Consider the following 6000-nt stretch of genomic DNA (forward strand, 5'->3'; position numbering starts at 1 on the left):
TAGCAGCGTTTCTTAAACTGTGTTCCGCGAAACTTAAGTAATTTTTTCTAAATGTTCAATAAAATTACTTTAAAATATCTAGCATGGAAAAAAATACTTGTATATTAAGTAATAATGCATAAGCTATATGGAATAATCTATCAGCTAACTCTATATTCAATCATTTATTTGCAAATAATCCTAAAAGAAACTAAAAAGCTGAAAAGAAGTAGGAGTTCCACGATAAAAGTGGAAATCAAAAAGGGTTCCATGGATAAATAAGTTTAAGAAACACAGCTATATAGAGTTAAGGAAAAATTAAGTACTTACTACATTGTTTTCATTACAACAGTACACTAGTCACTACCTAATAAGTACCTACTCAAATTGTGCCGTTAAAAAATATAAATTTCAAAGATTCAAATTAAAAATTGCACTATTGGTCAAAACCTCTTAACTACAAAATCTTAAATTTTTAGTTTTAACCTTGAATACCCCGGCTGCAACTGTATGCAATTTTTTTTTAAATAGAATCATAATGACTTATTTTATAAATTTTATCACACATTAATCAAAAATCAACAAAAAAAATTGTTTTTTATTATTTATAACTTATAAGGTACCTAATTTTGCTTCGTCACTTATCTTATTTATTTTGTGTAAACTACCTAACTATTACTTTTTTTATTATTTATTTTGTGGGTTATAAATTTAGGCAATTTCAAATTTTTTGAAGCTCGCAAGTTTGCACATTGCCTCTCGTCAACCCATCGGGGTTTTTTTATATTAAATAACTTTATTAAGAATAAAATAAAATGTAAATACGACCATTTCTGATTCCACTAACATTTTATTCAGAATCAACAAACTCACATTAATAAAATAAAATAAAAATTGTTATTTTTTAGTATGTTAAAATTAAAAACTAGATTTTGATGTTTTGAAGGATTTTTAATGATAACTTTCAAAGAAAATTTGACTAAATTTTTTGAAAATATCATCATATTGAGTATTTAAAAACACACTTCTTGAATATTGTCAGGGAGCTAAACTACATTCGTTTAATCGTTCTAATAATTTATGTTTTCATATATTTAAGTTATTTATTAAATGGGGGTATTGAGGTGCACTCTGTTTATGCTTCATTGTAAAATAAGCATCAACAATTGATAAAACTCCATTTTATCATCTTGCTAAATTATTCGGACCCTTGGTTAACAGACTGTGCTCTTAGCATCTCTCGAAAAATATAGATACTCAAAAGTTTCTGATGAGGTGTGCATATTATAATATTACATGTCTACATTATAAATTTATAAACGTGTGCATAATTGTACCTAAAAAAAATGGTAAAACGCAAAGTTTGAAATGACATGTCAAATATTCCCATCATAACCTTATATACTCTGTCAACATAAAAGCGTAGTCGGCAGCCAACTTGTGCGCAGTGGCGTGGCAATACTACACGGCAGGAATACAGATATTGAGATAATTGTGTTTGTGGGGTGTGAGAGAGTGTTTTTGTTGTCTAACTGTGGACCGACGAAAACTAGTCGCGGCCGACTATGTTGCTTAAGTTGAACAGAATATAGGTAGAGATTTGATATAATTTTTTTTTTCTGGGGGGAGGGTGTACCTAATTAAATTTTATTGGACAAAGTTATCCCCATAAAATATATTTCTATAAATGCTAGTGATTAAAAAATAAACATAACACGATTACCTATAGTACCTAAATATAAGGAACATATCCAATACCACACATTTCTGCCTAAGTTGTTAAAACCCACGGTGTATTTATAATGTATTATATAATATAAATATTTTTCTATATTCGCTATTCATGGTTTATACCTAATGTTATATTTTTTATTCTGATTGTAAAACACGTATATATATATATTATATACTATAGTGAAACATTTAATTTTATTACTCACTATCATGTGTATGTATTGTAATTGTCGAACGATTAGAGTTTATATACTGTGAAGCTTTAAGATAAAAAAGATTAAATATACTTACTTATACATTATTGATGGGTAATCGTTAATTATAATGGATGAATCCAATGTCATATAAATTCAAATACTCATACAAATTAATTTATTAATGTAACTTCGGTGATTTAAATATTAAAATATATACAGGGTGATTCTTTTATCAAACAACACTTATTATTTAAAAAGTATTGACTTTTTCAAATTTTTTTTTTCAAAATTGTAGATTTACACTCTTCTTGAATTGTTTATTTTTTTTATATTTTTCACCCTTAGATAAACCACTATCAACTTTTGATTTTCAAATGGTAACCTATACTTAAAATTTCATAAATTAATAAAGCTATTTTTTTTATTAATTATTACGTTAAAATTTCGAATTTAGCGCTAGTAGTTTATGAGTTATGGGTATTTAAAGTTTAGATTGGCAGAGTGGAGTGGTACGGGGTTACCCCGCAAAATGTTTGTCCACTACTCCGCTTGTCTAAACTTAAAATACTTATAACTCATAAACTACTCGTCCTAAATTCAATTTTTATGTATCAACATTTTTAGAAAAATATTCTGCTTTGGAATATGAAATTAAAAAAACTATGTTGCCATTCAAGAAAGTAAAAAACTTAAAAATGATAAGGATAAAAAATATTTTGAAAAAAGTTAATACTTTTTTAAATAATGAGTGTTGTTTGATTAAAACTGTATATACAGGAAGAAAAGCTTAAAAGGAATCTTATCGTCGTGTATTTGAGCGCGTGACATAATATCGTTCATAACATCATCAAAGGACGCCTCACGAGACTATGAACAGATCACAAGCCGTTCACCTACATGATGTTTACACTTAAGGCAGAAAGATCATAGACCGACTGGTTTCAGGTACGACAAATTTCATTATTGTCTCAATTAATACACAACGTCAAATACATTTTGGGCAAGGACAACATCGTCTCCGACGCGCTGTCGAGATTTAAAATCGCCGAGACCTACCGGACTTACGGCAGTGGGTAATCGACCAAGCGAACGATTCGCAGCTCCAGTGCAATATTTCTAACAATACAATAAGTTCGTTGTCGCTGCAGGCGCTCGCCTCTCCGGGCAGCCTATGCTATATTCGAATTATTCCATTTACCGGCGATGCGGTCGCCAGATTCCATTCGTTTTATCAAATTGCGGTATTTCTGGCCGGACATTGATCGAGAAATCACGCGTTGGACTTGAGCCTTTGAATCATGCCAACACATCAAAGTACACAAACACACGACGTCCAGGTTCACACCGCAGAATGACGCTTCGGTCACATTCATCTCGACTTGGTTGGGCCGCTATCACCGTCCAGCGAATATACAAGTACCTATATACTGTCCGTCGTCGACCGAATCACGTGCTGGTCAGAGGCATAGTCGATCGAAAATATAAAGATTGTAACATTTACTATTTGTACTATTTGACAAATTTAGTAATAATATTTGTAATCGAAATTTGTTAAATAGTCCTGTTACACCTTATACGTCGGCCTACGCAGTCGTGCAGCTTTTAACAACAAGTTGGATAGCACGGTTTGGTGTGTCCAACATTATCACCACCGACCAAAGCCGACAGTTCGAGTAGGACCTTTTTAAACCACTTCTGATCACCTTCGGAATTTAGCACATTCGAACACGGTCGTATCACCCTCACGCCAACGGGATGGCAGAACGTTTTCACCGCGCACTCATCACCACGCACGAATCGCCACAGCGATCAGTCAAGCTGCCTAAATGGTATTAATCGCGCTGCGCAGCACAGTCAAATCGGGCATCGGAGATCGGACAAGTTTCAGCCGAGTTGGTATACGGTACCACGCTTAAACTCTCAGGGGAGTTCTTTCACCCCGCTTAATTCGAGTCACGATCTCCCAAGCTGGTAGCTGCAGCGTTGCGAGACTCCACTGCAGGACAGCTCCGATACACCCCAGGTATCCGTATAATAATATATAACTATACGTTCGTGCTCACCGACCTGAGCTGAGTCAGTCATGTTTTTGTTCGGCTTGACGCGATCAGATCACAGCTTCAGCCACGTTACGAGGGCCCACTCGTCGTACTTGCAGAACGCCGGTAGAATACGTTCAAGGCCACGCAACGCGACCTGTCCACACTGCAACACGGCGTGGATTTCCATCGATCGACTCAAACCAGCATTCATCCCACGGAAGGATCCACTTGCCTACCACACGTACACAATACAATCTGTCGGTGTCTAGTCAAGTAGTCCTGCTCTTCTTTCGCGCGGTATCACATGCACTTACTTATACACCAATGCAATTGTATCAACCGAACTTCGAAACATCCTTTTTGTTGATGTATTTTTAACGATCGACGTACGTTTTTTTGTAAGTACTTTGCAACAATCGACTGATCTCGCGTTCGTCTCATCCACGCCCCGCCGTGACGTTTTCGGCCGATGCTTGCACGGCGCACGGCTTTCTCTCTTTCGCTACCGACTTTGCGCAAACACGCGCGTCTTTTTCACACCACTCGTCGTTGCCTTTTCGTGCATCGACTTTGTACAATCATTTTTGTCGACTCGTTTAAGTTTTTATTTTCGGAACGACGTCAAATCGTCCGTAAAACTCGTGCCTATTAAAAAATGTCTAGTGCCCATGAAAAAAATGTATTCTGGGCCCCTCAAAACCTCCCGCTGGTGCTGTGGTAAAAACTGGTCATTTAAAATTCCTTTATATATTATATAATCCTCAAAAATGTCTCCAACCCTAGGCATTGAAGAGTCTAGTAGTTATTACACCAACGAGTATCATACCTCATTTTGCACGTCGTTAATCGGTCAGAGCTAAATGTATTATACCTAGTTGAACCAAATGCAATATATGTTTGTTACAAGATTAACATTTTAAATGCTTGGGAAACTATTTAACTTTGGAAAAATGATTTCCATGTAGTTCCATGTTTTCATATTTCCATGTAAGTACTTATAGTTTGTAGTTTTTATATTATGTATGAACATTTTCTTCCAACACTATATTATTTTAACTTATTAAGAATTATAGGAAACTCAATTTAATATTTATATACCTATTCAACTTCTTATTTTAAGTAAAATTAATAACACTATTTCTAAAACTCAAGACTTGCCAAACAATGATATTATTATTATCTATACTTTTAAGATTATTTTATTATTTGGCTATTTAAAGCATGTGATGTGAAACAATATTGCTAAAGTAAACTTTCTGTTATAAAAATGAAACAAAAATATTAATTTTATTCAATTCCTTGCATAAGTAAAATTAACGTGTCTTATGTGTGCATCTAAATTTGATGAATAAAATTTGATTCTCTTTTAAATCAAGTTTGTTTTTTATGTTTTTGTATCTATATTCCCGGCTTGTAATTTAATTATAAAACCAAACATTGCTTAATACAATTTAACTGTGTAAATGCCTGGTTAAATAGCAATAGCTTATATACATATATATATATATAATAGCTTCACATAAAATAATTTATATTTAATCATCACAATTGACAATTATTATGTATAATATTTCAATAGGATATATGACTTATGATTTAATAAAACGTCTTTAGCTAACTATAAAATATACAAGTTAAAAATGTATTTTCAATGTATAAAATATTTCGATGATGATTTCTCAAAAAACGAGTTAGTGATAAAGAACAGCGAGTTAAAAGCACTTATATTAGTAGGTATTTAAGATAATTGTTGAATAATAATTTGTTTCATTGTTTGTGTCACTTTTGAGAATCATATAATTTAACATAATATAAATATAGTCTATCTTAATATAAATAATGGACTGACGTGACATCCTGTGTTTTATACATGATTTTTAAGGGGTTTTAAATAGGCAAGTTAAGAAAATATTATAAAACATTTAAATATATCTCGTTAATCTTAGTAATTGATAATTTATAAGTCATAAGTGGTTTCATATTTACATGACATGACCAGTTCATTAAGCAACTGTAAGCATGATTTTTTCTTTTTTAAATTTTTTTGG

Source organism: Diuraphis noxia, unplaced genomic scaffold (assembly GCF_037042655.1).
Source record: "Diuraphis noxia isolate RWA-SAM2 unplaced genomic scaffold, SU_Dnox_SAM2 contig0003, whole genome shotgun sequence".
NCBI lineage: Eukaryota > Metazoa > Arthropoda > Insecta > Hemiptera > Aphididae > Diuraphis > Diuraphis noxia.